At 35.2% G+C, this 18,895-nt stretch overlaps 2 pseudogenes; both read left to right on the top strand.

Moving 5' to 3' along the window:
* The first annotated feature begins 5,700 nt into the window (after positions 1 to 5,700).
* On the top strand, positions 5,701 to 6,666 carry LOC138923032 (olfactory receptor 2G6-like; annotated as a pseudogene).
* A 10,890-nt stretch (positions 6,667 to 17,556) lies between these two features.
* OR2AX4P (olfactory receptor family 2 subfamily AX member 4, pseudogene) lies at positions 17,557 to 18,587 on the top strand (annotated as a pseudogene).
* The last annotated feature ends 308 nt before the right edge of the window (positions 18,588 to 18,895 follow it).

Below are 18,895 nucleotides of genomic sequence, written 5' to 3' on the forward strand. Positions count from 1 at the left end.
TTGGACAAGTCCAAGGCCTGGACTTGGGTTCAGTTAGGACCACTGCCTGAGCTCTAGTTGGGCAGATCAGCTGGCTGGGCTCTGTGATCTGGTGGTTCCACTAGCTGAGTTCCTCAGATATTCGGGGCCTCTGACTAGGCTCCCTGAATGGACGGGACCACTGGCTGTTCTCCATAGTCAGGTGGGTTCTCTGCTGGGCTCTGCAGTAGGGCATAGCGGCCAGCTGGGCTTCACATTCTGGCGGGGTCACTGCCCTGGCTCCCAAGGACGCATGCTGTGATTCCTGCCGAGCAAGTGCCACTGGCAAGATTCTGCAAATGGATGTGGCTGCAGGCTGAGCTCTCTGGCAAGGCAGTCTTGCTGGCTGAATTCCATGATCATGCAGGGCCACAGCCTGGGCTCTGCAGTTACCTCTGGTTAGTTGGTGCCACAGGCTGTAGTACCTGGTCAAGTGGTCCACTGGCCATACTCTGTTTTCAGCAAGGCTGCAGACTGGACTGCATGATTAGGTGGGTCCACTGGTTGTGCTTGGTCGGGCAGGGGCACCAACTAGAGTCCCAGGTAGGATGGGACCTCAGATATGCTCCAGGTTTGTGTGAGGCTGAAGGCTGAGATATGAGTCTGAGTAGGGTTGCTGTCTCTGCTCTCCAGCCAGCTGGAGTCACAGGCGTGGCTCCTTGGGTGAAGTGGACCACTGCCTAGAGGTCTTAGCCTGACAGAACTGCTGGTTGTACTCACTGGCCATATAGTGTTGCAGTTTATCTCCAAGGACGGAGAGAGCTTCTGGTCAGATAGCACTGCTGGCAGGGACATAGTGTTACCACCAAGATCTGTGACTGGTTGGTGAGCCTTGTCCCCATTATTTTGCTCTAGGCTGACCCTAGGTGGTCTAGCCCTGCCAGTTCACCTCTGTTCGCCATGGCTTGAGAAAGAAGTAGGCCTCCTGGGGAGCACCCCACAATTCTAGGGGAGCTGAATGTCTGCCTTGGGCTCTCTGTTCCCCACTGGAGAAATCACAGGTGATGGGAATTCCTCTCAGTGTAGTTTGTTGCTGGCCTGGAAGAAGGTAATACATTTAAAATGAAACCACTCCTCTGACTCTTCTGTCTAATGTAAGTTATTTCAGCTTTTGTGCTCCTGAAGGGGGTCCTTCAGCCTCACTCCAGGTTTTGGATTTTTCACAAAAGTGTTATTGTCTGTGAGTAGTTGCTAATCTGTATATTTGTGAGGGAAGCTAAAGCCAGGGATCAACTATTCCACCATCTTGCTGATGTCACTTCTAAATTTTCAGTGTATTCCTTAGGGAAACATTTATTTTAAACATCTACATTGCGGCAGGCCATGTGTTAGGCAATGGGGAGACACCTGAGATAAAAGTGGGTAAAATATCATAACTCCTGGATTTACATTCTACTGTAGAGAATTGATAATACACAAATCATGGTAAAAAATGTCATGAGTGGTTAATGTGAATAAAAATAAAACAAGGTAAGGGACACATGACTATTTCACATTGATTTGACACAGAAGTCCTCTCATAATCAAATAGTGACCTGAGTAACTGAAGAAATAACCCACAACTTTTCTGGAGGAAGAGATTGCCAGGCAGAGAAAATAGTAATCTTTTTCCTTTAGTAAGTATGCTAAACCCAAAGTTATTTGTTGATATGTCTAATAAGTCTATCTTGTGTTATCTTGCATTTTATATTATTTTATATTCTCTGCATCTTTTTATTTTAAAAAGTCTTTCATTATGTGGTCTACTTATTTTTTCCCATTTAACAAGATTTGTGTATTTGTTCAATTATCTTTTCATGATACTTTTATAGGGTATAAAAGATACTTTATAAATAGTGAAATATTCTTTATCTTCTTTCTCTTCATACAGTGTCAATTGGTTCCCTAACATGAGCAAGAGTAAAATACCTTCTAAAATATTTCTCTCTTCTTTCCCTTATCATACAACCTTAGTCAATATATCTTAGTGTTTATTATGATATATTCATGCTTCATCTTTCACTACTTGATTTATTAACTTTAAATATTATTTTACAGCCACATACAAACCATGAATCAACCATTCAGTTTAAGCTCCATCATTTTCTTCAAATTCTCTCCTAACTCAAGTCAATTCCCATTTGACACATTTCTGTTGTCTGACCATCACCTCTTCTTGACTGGTCATCAAATGTCTGGATTCTTAATTTCTACATCATGGTGTTCTCTAATTGCTGAAATTGTTTTATGAAGAGTTTTGTTGCTGTAAATCAACTTTGAACATTGAATCATGGTTTAGACCTGCTTTATGGCAAGAATTTTCAGTTAAATTTATTTATTCTGATATGAAGTTTGCTAATTATTTTTTATTTTCTCTTTAGTATTTTTTTGAAGGACAGTGCATTTTCATATGTTATTGTTTAAGGATTTAATTTGCTTTTCTACTTATTACCAGGAAGATTCCATGGGGTTTCAGACAGGAGATCTTTACTGGTTTCTCAGGCTCTGTTGCTTTGTTCTATGCATTCCAGCAGGTTTCTCAATGTCAGACTTCTTGTCACCTCCTCATTCCTGGCCATGACTGGGATGGCAATCCCTCAGGTTAGACCATGCTGCACTGTTAGCTCTACCACCTCCTCCCCTGGCTCTCTCCAAACCTGTCTCTTTCCTTGTCCTCTGATTGCTCCCTACCCCCTTGTCTATCAGACATGTGCACAGCAATCCACACTGATGGGAGAATGCACTCCTTATAGAAGAAGGAATTTTCTGATATTTTGGGGGTCTTACCAGTGACCTTGAATGCCACGCTACTTCCTTCCAAGGCCTCTTGATACCATTCTAGGTTTTCTGTACCAATTCTGATGAGTCTCAGTACCTTTGTTCTCCATTACATGTAAATTTTAGTTAGTGTGTTTTCTTCGTCTCCTAATTACAGAGAAGGTACCATTTGTGGTTTCTTTTGTTATTCATTTTCCTGGATGTTTATTATATATTTTAAGAATAAAAGTAGCAATATTAACATTAAAAGACTAACTAAAGGTGTATACTAGCACCCAGAGCTTTGTTATTTATATTTGAAAAGTTTTGCTCTCTTTGCCTGTGTGGAGAAGATGATTGGGATAAGGATGCACAGGATTTTCAGTTGTGGGACTCTGGCAGAGGTCCAGGTAGTACGTGATTGTGACTGGGACAAGGAACTGGTGGAGAAGGTGATGAGGGGACATTGGCAGATACACACACATCCAAACACACACACACACACATACGCATATATGTATATGAGGAAATTTTTTCTCAGTACATTAGTTAGCATGTACATTCATCATTTAGCCTGCAAATTCGTTTTTCCACTGTTCTTTCATTAGCAAAACTAACAATTAATACCATAGGGCATGAACAAAGTGCTTGTAGAACCAAACATTATTTTCCTCTTTCCTCTTCATTATTCCAGTTCAAATGGAAACTTTCTTTTTGTGATTCTTGATCACAGAGGGATTTTGTACTATTTTATTTCTACTTTATCTTAAGGAAATAAATTTTTAAATTCCACAGCCTTTGAACTTAGAGAAATTATATATTGCTGTAATAAGCCATTATCTCATAAATATTATGTATATATAATAACGTATACATAAAAAGTAATATATTTTCCAACAGTATTACAAGCCACAAGGAATCAATATCAAGACCTACATAGACTTACCATTTCAAGATCTTCATCTTGTTTAATGAAGATGGATACACGAAAAATATATATATGTTTTACTGTGCTTTTGGGAGTGCCAACGTTAGGATGGGTTTCACTTTGTGGTCCACACCCTGCTGCTTTGCATGGGAATTTACATGTTTGCTATTGATGATGATGCATATCAGATGTTTTGCCTTTGATGGCCACTGACCAGATATGGCTGAGTATTTGTAAGTCTTCTGTTTTACTTCATTTTTTCTTGTATTTTGACTTAGATTCTGATGTGATTTTATGTATACACACTCATAGATATGGGATAATATATACATGTATTTCATTTTATGCAGACTGCATCTTATTTTGGTTTTATGCTTGGCAATATCACTTCAGTAGTAGTTTTTAAATATTAGAAAAGATATTTGAAAATATTTTGAAATAAAACATTTGCCTAAAAAGGAAAAGAGGTCAGTTGCATTTCTGAATAAATAGACCATTATAATATGCAAATATATCAATTTAAAAATGGACAAAATAAAAGAATAGGTAAAGCAAAATTTAATAAATGCAAATAAACAAATAATTTCAACCTACAAATAATTGTTAAAATAATGATTTTCACAAATTAATAGAGGGCTTAAAAATAATAAAATTGAATTTATTCATGATGAGTTGACATGAGCAGCTTTCAAACACTCCACAAAGAGCATTGCACTTCATCTGTACGATTTTCAAACTATATTCATTTCATGTCTTTTAGCAAATAATTCGATTTCTAGGAAACACTAAAGTAAATCAAAGTATGAGCAAATGCAAGCAAATTTGTTGCATTATCAATCATAGTAATAAACTATAACCAAGTTTAATGGCATAATAAAACAATTGTTAAGTAACTTTAGCTACAAAATGAAAATGCATTCAGTCTTTGAAAATAAGATTTTCTTTTTCATTTTTTTAAGTTTTTGACATAGGATAATCCAGAAAAACAAGATTAGGTTTATATACTAAGCAAGTATACACAGTATATAGTAAGGTATCAAAAGTTTTAAAAATAGATCTTTATTTAAGAAATTGTTATAGTATAATTTGATGAACGTACTTCAACATTTGGATTTTAAAGGACAAGATATGAAGCTTTTGTTTCAAGTGGAATTACCTACAAAAGAAAAAGCCAAGATAAACTACTTTTCTAACTCATCCCTAAATACTTGTAAGTTAAACTACAATAATAAAGAAATATGAAAAATAACTGAAAAGGAGATAAGTGAAGAGAAGGAGGTGGGAACTGAAGGAGAAATGTGTCTGTGAGATTGCTTCTCAGCCTTAAGTTAAAAATGTCAGCAGCTCAAATTCTGCTTGAAGCTAATGCCAGGATCCAAAACAATGAGTGGTCATCAGATTGATGCTAAATTGATTCTGATCTGCTCTCTGTCCTCTCTCTTCAAGACCATCTCTTCAGCAGTTCACTTCTCTGCCACATCACTTCAATCTACTCTCCATGCATGAGATATACTATCACTAACAACATCTAGTCTATATTTCTGTGCAGATATCTAAGTGCTATTTTTCCTAATGCTTCCTCCATATTTGTCTGCCATTGTAGAATTATAAAGTACATGACGGCAGGCTCTTCTAGGAGTATAAAAGCAAAACTGGTAGAATAGAGCCTCATAAATGAATATCAGTAAATCTAGAAATGTCTTTAGTAGAGGAAGAGTGAGGGGCAGATGAGTATACCTTCTTGGATGATGGATGGAAACAAGAGGGCATTTTGATGATGTTTGCTTTAGAGTTGTTCCCATTAGAAAGAGTGAAATCTGTTTCAAGGAAAGAGAAAGGAGAGCCCTTTCCTGTCAAAGGATGTACATTGAGGAAAGTGCTATCAGTCTTTAAAACATAGCTGAAAGTTATAAAAGGAAGATAATCATATTGGAAACAATCTCAGCTCACCAATGATCACCTCATCATTTTCTTTCTCCAGAGTTTTAATCCGTTTATGAATTGAAGTCTGCAGGAAAATGGAGGTAAACAACAACAGTTCTGAAGAGGGATTTCTTCTCCTGGGATTTTCAGATCAGTCCCAGCTAAAGACGATCCTTTTTGTCTTAATTTTGCTCTTTGATGTCTTGAAGCTTCTGGGGAAGACTGCCATCATTTTGGTGTCTTGCTTGGACCCAAAAACTCCACTCTTTGATGTAGTTTGTCCTCAGTAACCTTTCTTGTGTGCACATTTCTTGCACCATCAGTGTTGCCCCACCGTTGCTGCTTATCATGAATAAGAAAGAGAAGATCATGAGCTATGTTGTATGTGTGGCCCAGCTCTATGTGGCCACAAGGTTGGGTTCTACTGAGTATATTCTCCTGGCAGTCATGTTATATGACTGCTATGCTGTTGTCTGCTGTCCTCTGCACTATGCAATCATTATGCAGCCTCAATTATGTGCATCCATGGCCAGCATAGCATAGTACAGTGGCCTTATCACCTCTCTAATTCAGTGCTCCCTTACAGTGCAACTGCCTCTTTGTGGTCATTACAAACTGGACCACGTTTGTGTGAGGTGCAAGTGCTCAGCAGACTGGCCCGTGTGGACACAAAGTTCAATGAGGTAGTACTCCTTATGGTCAATATCATCTTTTAAATTGTTCCTCTGTCACTCATCTTTGCCTCCTATGGTTTTATAGCCCAAGCTGTGCTGAGGATCAAATCAGCAGCAGGGCGCTTAAAAGCCTTTGGGACTTGTTTCTCCCACCTGATTGTTGTCATCATTTTCTATGAGACCATTATCTATATGTACCTTCAGTCAGTCAAATGTTGATCCAAAAACCAGGAAGATTTTGTCTCTCTTTTCTACACGATAGTCACAACACTCTCAAACCCCGTTATCTACACTATGAGAAACAAAGATGTGAAAGGGGCCTTGAGGACACTGGTAAAGGGGAATGATCTTGGTTCAGAAAAGATATCAGCTGTAGGTACAACCTGAAGTAGGCTATTCTTAGCTCATAGACAGTTGTTCAAAGTATTATTCTCTTGTACAACGCCATAAGGAGAAGTAAAAGACATAGAACTCTATAAGAAGCTAACATACTCAAGCCACAATAGTGTTTCTTTTGTCCCAAACATCCTTCTCATGAATTCAAAGACTCTATGCTCTATCTACAGAAAACTCTTTGCTCTTCCTCAACTGCACCATCAAATTTTATGCAGAGATTATTTAACCCTGGAGTGCTAGTCTGTCTGGTAAACCTCTAATTACTCCTAAAAGCTCAACTGAAATGTTACCTGCACTTCCAGCTGTCTTGAAACACCATCCATCTCACCCTCTTGGAAAAATTAATTGTTTCATAATATATGTCCCCATTGAACATGAAATATACTCTATTTCTACATTATCACACATATTATCTATATATATGTGTGTATATATATAAAATAAACATTGAAATAATATATGACCATTTTCCTACAACGTCAGTTTAAACAACAGAATGGACAAGTCTCGCTATATTAGCTCATTTATGTTAGGAGAAATACAAATATAATACACTGATTACATTTGTGGCAAAATATGACATTAAATTAATAAAACTAATCAAATAATAAGCTTTCATTAAGCAGACCAATCCATGCATGATTCAGCCTCATTCCCTTTTCTTTAAAGTGTTTAGAATTTGAGCGAAAGTGAAAGAGCATGTATTTCATTCTCTCTGTCTCTCTCTCTCTCCAAAGAGGGTGAACTTCATCAATTTGTCTACCTCAAGTATTTTAAGAGATTTGCACAAGGAGAGAACAATTTATTTAATCTAAAATCTTAATTTTATCCCCATCTTTCATTATGATATCCACAGGGAAAAGAAGAGGCACAAGAACAAAAAGTAAAATTGGTACAGTATCTCTGTGGGCTGTCGTGTGATTTAGACTTATGATGACAGAAAAGAAAACTGAGGTTTATCTAAATATCATCTTTGTACCAGAATATTGATATCAGTCTACAAAATAAAGTTTGGACCTGTCTCTACTGCCAAAGGTAAAACTGATTGCAAAATGAGTGCACACATGAGAAAATCACTTCAGGAGAACTTTCTGAATGAATCAGGGATGCCTCTCCAAACATACTCCTGTCCAATTTGCTTAAACATCTTTACAGAAACTAAAATGATGAATATTCAATTTAATACAAAGAAGAGGCATAGAAGTCTGGTTGAATTTGTCTTCCAGAATTTTGTTATGAGAATTCCCCCCTCAGTAATGGAAGGAAGAGTTTGGAGTGAAATAGAACATGGTTAGGAATACCAGCGCTCAGTTACAGCCCTGGAGGAGAGCAGCAGCTCGACAGGAAACCTCACAGGATAGAATCACCACTTCTTCATGCTCAAAAGCAAGACACAGAAAAGAATATATATGTGTTGGAATGTAAATCAATTTAAATTAAATACAGCCTCTATGACACAAAATATCACATTTAATAAAACAAACAGCTAAAAAAAAGAATGTCAGATAGGAAGTAAAGGAAGCAGTACAGTATGCAGAAAAAACTGCTAGGAAAAAACATGAAAAAACAAAATCAAAACTCACTTAAAGGTAATATGAAAAAGAATTTCCCCCAGAAACAAAATGAAATTTTTACCATACACAACAAATTAAATGTTAACAAAATTCAGAAGTACACATAAAATGAAATAAAGAAGATAAGTATGCTTACTATCTACAACAAAGAAGTAATAGGCATTTTCCCAAAAAAATAAACCAGTAAATAAATAACGTAAGAGAAGCGACAAACATATAAAAAGCAAGCTAAACAAAAGAACTTAATCTTAGATGAAAAGGGAAACACATTTGAAAATATCCTGTTACTATTTTACTGTATGTAATAGAGTTTCTCTATAATATATTTTTACGGCCTTTCAATCACAGTGCATGTACAATTTCATACTATCTTTTTTTATTTATATCATTGTGAGCATTTGTATTGTGATTGGATAATCTTCAAAAATATCCAGAATTTATAAAAATTTTTCCCTACAATTAGATTCTTTGTGTGCTTATATTTTTCTTTTCATTAATAACTACATTGAGCACACTTTCACATTTGAAGTCTGTGTTTATTATTATGTACTTATAAAGTATTTTCAGAAATGCAACTGGTAAGCCAAAAGCAGGGACACATAAGCCAATTTACACACATGACCAATTTGCTTCCCAAAACATTTTTCCATTTTATTCTCCAAAAGAAAAAGATGATCTTGCCTAGATATATAATCATTCAATATTATAATCATTTTTAAACTATACAATGAAAATGGCGCAACATACATATCGTTCCACCACCCCTCCAAATACCATGAAGTGATAGAAATGTGTTTTCTAAAATAATAAAAAAGCAAGAAACTGATACCCTCTATAAATGAGAAATATTGAAAAATTCAAGGAAAAGAGAAAACATAGGGTAAGATCTCAGAAAGAAAAACTAAAGGAACCCACAGTACAAACTCTAACCCAAATTGTAAGTAAAATAACTGGGAACACTTTGAACCTTGAAGCTCATAGACGCAGACACAGGAATTATAGAGGTTCATTTAGGATGATCTGTGGAAGAGGTGAGGATGACGACTCCCATCCTTAATATGTGCCAAGAAAAGCTATTTAACCCCAGGAATGAAACAGAAAGAAAAGGAATCACCATAATGCTCAGCAGAAAAACTATAGTCTGTGCCTCCATATGAGAGGGAGGATCAGGTAACAATAGGGTAAAGAAAACAGACACTCTTAGACATAAAAAAGAGTATAAACTGAAAAATTTTCACATATTTAAGGAAAAACAAACTCACGAAAGACAACCTCTAAAATTAAAGGGAAAAAGAAGAAAGAAGGAAGGAAGCTAAAAGAAAAAGAATTAATACTGATGAAGGAGTCTCAATAAAGTAAAATAGAAATTTTAAAATAGTTTCAAAAGTAGTGGGAAAGATAAAAGCAAGTGAAAATATGTGATTTTTAAAACGTTATTAAATTTGGAAGAAAAAACAGTAATATAACAATAATAGGATGGACACAGCTGAAAAATAGTTTATTAAATGAGAATAAGGTCTATGCATATGCCCTGAATGTTGTGGAAAAAGGAAAAACAGTATATATATCATAAAAAGTATAAATATATATAAATATATACTATTTATAAATATATATTAGTAAATATATTTATCCATATGCATTGTTATATATTATATATTAATATAATGGGATATATATAAAACAAAAAATGGCAAAGATGTGGAGGCAGTAGTATGATAGTTAATCATCACCCTGTCTAAACAAAACTAGCAAAAGAAAAACACCCACTAATTTGTATGACTTGTAGTGTTTTCCAAAGTCCGTAGTGTGAACACTCCCACCGTGGTAAATTCAAGTTGCCAGTGTGATGTCACTGATTGCAGAGGTGGGAAGGATGCACACAATCTCCTCTCCCTGGCCAGTGCTCTCCTTCTCCAGCACACGGCTGCATGCACAGTGCACCAGATGACTCCTCCAGGACACACTAAATAAAGAAGATTAGCAGGACAAAATGATAGAGACTGACTTTCCTGAAATGAGGAAAAGTACCTGTCTCCAATATCACAGAGATAATCTAGGTAATGGACTGAGTAAATAAATATAAATCTTGAAAAATTCCCAACAGTACACATCTTATTAACGAACACAAAAACTATGTTCTCAGAGAAGGAACAAAACATCTATATACAAACTAGATTCGCATGTAATAATTTATTAGCCACACTGGATTCTATAAGATATAACTAGAGTTTTAATAATTCTATACCTATTTAATGTGATAGTAAGTGACAAAGTAAATCAAGTCAATTTTGGGACATAAAAAGCTTCTGAATCATTAGCAAATACCTACTTTCTCTAGAATAATTGCTTAAAAGTGTACTATAGTAGAGAATAATATACTGGTTAATGAAGATGATCTAGTTTATAAGAAACTGTAAACAAGTAAACCTATTAGTCACATCTAAATAACATTTGATATACATTTACAGATGCAATATATTTGTAAAATCTGGAAATAAAATCCTCAAAGAATCAATATTTAAAAAGTGAGGGAAACATGGAAATACAGGTAAGATAAAATGTATTTTCTTTTGTGTGTGTGTATTGGAAATCTATGTCTATAGAAAATATAGTTTTAGTAAAGATGTTTGCATTATTGTCATGCCAAATAAAATGATAAGTAAAAGAGACATTTTTCAAACCAATAAAAAAGGTAATAGTGGATAGGCACTGAAAACTCAGTTACTCAAACAAGAAGAAACATTAAAAAATAAAAAAGAAAGAACAAAGTCATAGGCTAAATAAAAATAAAATTAAAACATCTAGAAATAAATATATCTATAACCATGATAAAAATTAGTGGATTAAATTTGACTATTGAAGATACCAGCAGTCATATTGAGTAAACCAATGTAATCTATACATCATTTATAGAAGACACACTTTAAATATTCAAGAAAAGTTTAAGTTAAAGGAATGAAACATGATGTAGCATTCAACAGAATATATAAAACAATATAATGAAATCGAAATGTATTGGAGGAGAGTTGAATTGAGAAGATTTCTCTAAGAAGGTATTGTTTTTGTACAGAGAGAAAATAATAGACTTGTAAATATTGATAGGGGAAGTAATCCAGGAAGGGGAAGTAGCAATTGCTAGAGTTCTGAAACAAAAATATATCTTCCCAAATAGCAGGAGCTGCAATAGCTCTGGAAGCCTAGAAAGTGAGACGGAGAAAGTCAAAGATGTTTAGAGAGGTGGGCTAGGGCAGACACTCCTGGGCTTGGGCCAGAAAAAACCATTTCTGTTACAGGGCTGTTATGAGGATTAAATAAGAAATCTCCTGTAAAGCATCACAACAGGGACAATAAAATAAATAAAAAAGCAACTAGTCAGATTTCAGTGAGGTGGCTACTGATTACAGGAAGTTAGTATCTTACATTTTAGTCGAAAACAGCCAATTATAAAAGAGAGCAAAAAGAGAGCCCTTCCACAATACAAACATTGCAAACAAAAATACTAAGAAATGAAGAGCCACAAAATGGGCAATGTTGATAAAGTCCCTATGCTAACATTAAAAAGCAGGGGAACAAGGCAGCCTCCATCACATTTCTGCCATCTAAATCTCACATGCACCCCATTATTAGAACCTAAGTCACAGGTGAAATCTCAGATACAATGGTGTATGTACACTTAGATTTTTTAGCTTTTCAGCTTTAAGAGTGAAAAAGAAACATCTGAAGAATGTGGAAATGATGACAAGCAAACCAATCACAATATCCATTAGGGCTGCATTTGTTATTGCAAAATAAATTTAGATTTTGCCTTTAATTGAACATAACGTCCTTTCTCTCTCAATAGATGTGTCTATTCCATTTCCATTTATGCATATCGTAAATATATTTAGTTTCCTTTCTTACATTTAGTATTGTAGTGCTTCCTTTGTTCTTAACTTCTTTTGTTTTTTCTTTCTCTCTCTGTACAGTTAATTATGTTATGTATTTGTGTGTCTGTGTTTGAAAACCTGTAGAGTTTTTAAGTTCTTTTGATTACGGTTATAGTTCAAATAATATAATTAAATGTCTACTTCAATATTTTCACAGCACCTATTTGTTATCCTTCAAGAAAAAACAGTGTATTTACACATTTTACCACCCTTCCCAAATTGCACGCAGTTTGTTGTTTTTAGTTTTATTATTCGTATTAAAACTTTTTAGAATATACATATAATTATTTTAATTAAATGCTCATAATTATATCATTATTAACTGATTCATCAGCCTTATATTGTGAATCAGTTACTCTGTCAAGGAAGCTATGGCTTTTGAAAAGATATAAAGGACCAGAAAGGCTTGTATTTATTGGGGGAGAAGTAGTCCTTATTCTTATGCCCACATCAATCTCACCAACGTCTGGATCTTGCTATATTATCTTTCACGTTGTCGTGATTTCTGTCATTTCTATTTTGTTTTTAGCCACGCCTTCATTTATTTCCGTAATGTAGTCGTATTTTCTCATGTATTATTATGAAATGATTCTAAAACTTATCACGAGTCTTTTTAACATAGTTTCTCCATTCATCACTTCATGGGCTAAGATTTGTCCTCAACCAGTTTTAGTATGAAGTACACATGGGTGTTCTATTTCCTAAAGCATGACCTATTTGAAATTCTTTTTCCATTTCTATAAAACTGGAAGAATGGCTTTACTACCTAAAAGATACAGCACTTATAAGTTTGTAAATATCATTGTTTTTTCAATTATTTATTATCATTAAATAAAATTTGAGATCAACATGATATTTGCCTCTATACAGGTGACAATATTTTTGCACAGATTTTTCAGGAAATTCTCCATTTAGACTTGTAGTCCCATATTTTTAGGGTATATCTAGATATAGAAATACTATCGCACTTTGAAAAATATGTCGGGGTATATATTTTCATTCTTTATTTTAGTTATATTTTTAGCTGTGGTAATTATATTTTATGTTTTTCAAATTTTTCTTGGTTTCCAAAACAATCACTAGCTCCTCTAAATCTTCAAACTTTTCTTATTTTATTTCCTCAGGAATAATAAGCCTCTTTTTCAAGTCTTTAAACATTTTTAGCCATTTACATACTTCTTCTTTTTTAACATTGTTTTATTTTTTAGTTTTTCTTTTCTCTTACATAGCTTTGTTGACTAAATGTTATTCTCTATTTTGCTTTATACTTACTCCTTTAATATCTCATGTGTAAAATTTGAAGTCTATTACAGAGAAATATCATATTTTATTACATTTTTATTTCAAGAGAACCAACTTTTTATAATTTGTGTAGATATCATGTAATTTTTCTATACTGCTTTTATTTCCCTTTTCTTTTTGATATATGATGCTGCCTAAAGTGAAATATTTTATACATTAAAGTAATATGTTTCTATTCCTAGCTATCAATGTATTTTATCCAAAAATGTGTTTTTGAGATGTTATTAGAAGCTGTTAGATCTTTTATGTATTGTACATTGCTTTCCTAGAACAACAATCAATAAAATGTTCTATATTCTTGTATATACTTGTTACCCATCACTGCCTGCCTGAGATAAAACTTAGTTGTTTTTATATTCTATTATATCCTTATGCATCAAAACCTCTGTTTTATAACTTCTTTTGTCCGACATAAACATTGCTTTGAATCCTTCAATCTCCTCTGACAACGTTTAGCACATGTAATCGATTTCAGACTGACAAAGAATATCATCTTCATCCTTTCTATTTCCTTTCTTCCCTATTATATTTGCAATGACTAGCACAGAGATGGTCGCACAAATGAACATTTGTGGAGTGAATTAATAAATGAATGAATATCAAAATTTTTAGCATAAATAATCACAAAATCAATTGCTTAATTGAGTTAATAAGGGATGAATTGAAAATAGTCAACTGAAAACTGTTAAATTGTAGTCAATTCATTTACTGAAAACAAAGAAAGCATTGTTTAATTCTCTAGGCCTTTACAGCATTTCTAGACTGGCAGCTAATTCCCTGTAAGTACACAAGGCCCCAGGGAATTCTTGAGAAGCCCATTTCCTTCTATGCTCCTTATGCTCTTTCCTTCAAGAGAAGAAGTGTTCACATCTTTTCTGATCTCTCTGAATGGCGACGCAATGCCATATATTCAACCCAGGAGTCACTAGGAATCGTGGTGCCTGAAAAAAGACCTCGGAGAAGGGAGATCTGCTGATTGCTTCAAAACAGATTTATTTGTTACCTGACTCTGTCACTGACTTGCTTTCCAACCAGGTAAGCTACTTACATTTCAGAGATGGAAGAGTTAGAAAATAAAAAAGGAAAAAATCAGATTTGCATACATTCTGAAAGTATAGCATTTCCCTGGATTTGAAGAGAACATATGTTACATTCTGTGGAACTTGTTGGAACAGGGGGTTTTTAATATGCACAAATCATCACTGTGCTCTTTTAAGCCTCAACAATCCTGCTCTGTCAATTTATTGTAGAATTTGCAAGTTAAAACATACACATGCAAACCCCTTACTCTTTTTATAACTGGGTCCAAAAATTTTACTGCACACTATTACATTGGTCATATCACGACACTGAATTTAAAAAATTCCTCATATTGAATGTCATAAAGAGTTAGGTAGTGGACTTTTTAGTAAGAGATTGTTTTATAATAAATCCTAGAGTTGAATTATTCCACGCCTTTGAGCATTTTACATATGCTGATCTGAACGGAAGTAGAGTCAGCCATAAGGAGGTTATGGCCTATTTAACTAAAACTTACATGTTAAGCTGCTTATTAAATGTTACTTACTTACATAATTGGGAATGTCTAGTGTCATAACCTGATGAAAATACAAGATAGATAGATAGAGGCAGAGAGAGAAAGAGAGAGGACAGAGAGAAAGAGAGAGATGCTTCCTCGTCCAGATTGGTTAACTTTGGGCAATAACAATGACAATGAGACATGTGATTCTGTGCCTGACTGTAAAAGAACTCTTGGAAAACACAGTGAGCAAAATTCCTATTGTGCTTCAGTGAACTGAAAAGGGTTCTACATAAAATACTCTGAAAATTTAGTAATAAATTAGGACTAAACTGTAGATTCTCTGTGCACATTAAAAAATCAAATTGATTAAAAATTTAGATGTCATAAATGAAATTATACAGTAACTATAAAAATATATAGGTAATGATGAATTTGAATCAAGAAGAAAGACATTGACGAGAACATCACAGAAAGTAAAATTAAGATTTGAAAAAAGAAGTCTCTAAGGCAAGAAAAAGAGATAAATCATATTAAATGATCCTTTTTAACTTGGGAATTTACTTGGGTAATATGACAAATCAAGCAGCAAATGCCAGTAAAATATGATAATCCTTTACATATTAATCAGAAAAATATAAACAGTTTAAGACAGTATTGCATTCTGAGCCAAGTGAACGTAAGCTGATGAAGAAACCTGGAATCTGAGAGAAATGAGCAGTGACACAGTTTGATGAAACAGAATGGACATTCTGTGGTGAAATTAGGGAGCTTTGGAGCTTAGAATAGAGGAGCTGAGTTCTGCTGGCACATCTGACCACACACAGCGCACATGGCCCTCACTTTCCCAGCTGTGAGGGGCCTCTCAGAGCTGACACACTTCCTCAACAACAGACTCTGGTTTTCCTGTTCCACCCAGGGCGTGACGACCTTCCTCTGTTCTTCCATCCTCCATTGTTATCTTCAATTATAATGCCCTGACTTTTTTCCTTTTAGATTTATCTTCAAAAATAGCTAAATCCTTATGCTTTATTTGCTCATTTCTTCACTTGCTTTCTCTGTCTCCCATGGGCCTATGAGCTCAAGAAAAGCATGGATCTTCTCTCTCTTATTCACAGTGTATTTGCACCTCAGAGCACAGTGCCTGGCTTATGGTAGGTACTGAATAAATACAAACGAAGTTGCTACTGGATAGAAATCTACCATAGTGTTCCTATGCCTGCTTTCAAAATTAAATTTTCACAATATATAAACTCAGTTTCCTTTCACCTAATATCATTTTTTGTGCCCCATATCCCTCACATTCTTGATATCTTATAAACTATGCTAAAGTTTCTGGAAGTCAGAAAATTAATATTTGAAGACAATGTTCCTCAATACAACACTTCAGTTTAGTATTATTTGGTAATGCTTCTGTACTATCTTCCCCCCTGTGCTAAAAAAGCAAAGCTTTGAAATAATCAGAGTTTATGACGATGTAAGTTTCTTTCATTTCCTTTTTAAATTATGGCTCTAGATTAAAATTTATTTATAATGTCTAATTTATTATTGAGGAGATAATGGATATTTGTGAGGTGAGAATTAGACACATTTATATTGTTTAATGTTCAGTAGTTTTATAGTGATTCAAGTTTTGTGCTGAAATGTTGCAAGCTCAATTATATTGTTACCCCTAAAGCTTGGACCTAAATCTCCTGAGATGGGAGTTATCACAGCCATTTTTCAGATAAGAATAGTGCTTTGGAATTTTTATTTGTTTACTTACAGTTATATTACTTTAGGGAGCCAGTCCCATGGCTGAGTGGTTAAGTTCTCATGCTCTGCTTCAGAGGCCCAGGGTTTCACAGCTTGGGATCCAGGGCAGGGACATGGCACTGCTCATCAGGCCATGCTGAGGCAGCATCCCACATAGCAGCACCAGAGGAACTCACAACTAGAATATACAACTACGTACTGGGGGGCTTTGGGGAGAAGAAAAAAAATATTGGCAACAGATGTTAGCTCATGTGCCAATCTGAAAAAAATAAAGATATATTACTTTAGCGAAGGCAAAAGAACCAGGTGTCCAACCTAGCTTGCCTCACCTATAAACTGGCTTGTCTCCTATCCCAAGGTGGTTCTTCTGACACTCAGAAAATGATTTATGCTTAGGAACTTATTGTTCAGCGTCTAAATTGGTAGCAGAAGAGCCTTGGTTCTGGGATAGTCTCCATTTTATGTGTTCCTATTAACATCTCCAAACAGTGCAAATAATACTTCCTGTGGCAGAGGATACATATTTTAAAGATAAAACTTTATGTTCAATTCCAAATATTTTAGAAGCTACTGCATATGTGGATGAAATAGAAACATGAAAATGATCTAAGATAATTATGTGAGGTAGTCCACTGTGGATTTCGAGATGACGTATTTTAGAGATGAATTCCAAAAAGTAGTATCTTACAAATATTCATTTTGTATAAAAAACAAAGCCCTAGGAAGAGATTGTAACTTATGGCACTAAAGTAAGGGAAAACATCCATATGCTACATGTGCAAGATCCCCTGGAAAACCAGTCTCTATGAAAATAGAGACACTTATTTATAAAATCCGTTCACAAAATCTTACTTGCAATTATGTCCAAACCCCAATGCCAAAAGCAAGAGGAATGATCAACAAGAGTTTTCCACTGGACTTCATTCTTCTTGGTTTCTCTGAGTGGCCACAACTAGAAATGGTTCTATTCTGGATTGTAATCCTCTTCTACATCATGATTGTTCTTGGAAACTTGACCATCATCCTGCTGTCTTGCATGGACCCTCATTTCTACACCCCCATGTACTTCTTTCTTAACAATCTTTCCTTCTTGGAGCTCGGTTTCCCACAACCACTGTGCCCCAGATGTTGTTCAACTTGTGGGGGCCAGATATGAGCATCACCTACACAGGCTGTGCCATCCAGTTCTGTGTGTTTCTGTGTCTTGGTGCCACTGAAGGCATCTTGCTGGTCGTGATGGCCTTTGACCGCTATGTTGCTATCTGCCAGCCTCTGCGTTATACCATCATCATCCATCCGTCATTCTGTTGGAAGCTGATGCTCATGGCCTGGCTGTCTGGCCAGATGGAGTCTCTGATCCAATCTTTCATCACATTCCAGCTGCCCTTCTCTACCCATCACTACCTGGATGACTTTCTGTGTGTGGTTCCTGCCCTCATACGCTTGGCCTGTGGAGCGACCTCTGCAAATGAATGACAGATGACTATCTCTGCTGTCCTCTTCACCATTGTGCTGATGGGATTGATCTTGACTTCTTATGGCTACATAGCTCAAGCTTTAGGGAAAATCCAGTCTGAGGAGGGAAGGCAGAAGGCCATTGTTACTTGCTCCTCCCACCTTATCGTGGTCTTCATGTTTTATGGGACAGTGGCAATGGTTTACATAGACCCTAAAAACCACTTTGCTTCAAAATATGACAAGTTCTTCACCTTCTCCTACACTGTTGGCACACCTTTGTTGAACCCTCTCATCTACACTCTGAGGAACAAAGAGGTGAAGGATGCCCTGCAAAGACTGATGAAGAAGGGGATTAGCTTACAAAAAAGTACATGATCTGTGTTTTGTACTAGAAAGTAAATTGAAAATTATGACATTCTGCCGCTCTACATAAAAAAGAAGCTTTGATTTGCCACTAAAATGTTGGGTTTAGTAAAAGAGGGTAATTTATGACATTCTCTATCCCTATATCTCACTTGTCATTTTGTTACAAAAAGTAGAAAGTACAAATGTAATATCAATATTTGGTCAATAATAAATATTTAATTTACCAAAATAATAAATATTCAATTTATCAAAATAATCAATATTTCATCAGTAGGATGTCTCCATTTCCACATGTGATCCCATGAAGGAGAGGAAAG

The sequence above is a fragment of the Equus caballus genome, unplaced genomic scaffold (genome assembly GCF_041296265.1).
Source record: "Equus caballus isolate H_3958 breed thoroughbred unplaced genomic scaffold, TB-T2T haplotype2-0000440, whole genome shotgun sequence".
In the NCBI taxonomy this organism is placed as follows: Eukaryota; Metazoa; Chordata; class Mammalia; order Perissodactyla; family Equidae; genus Equus; species Equus caballus.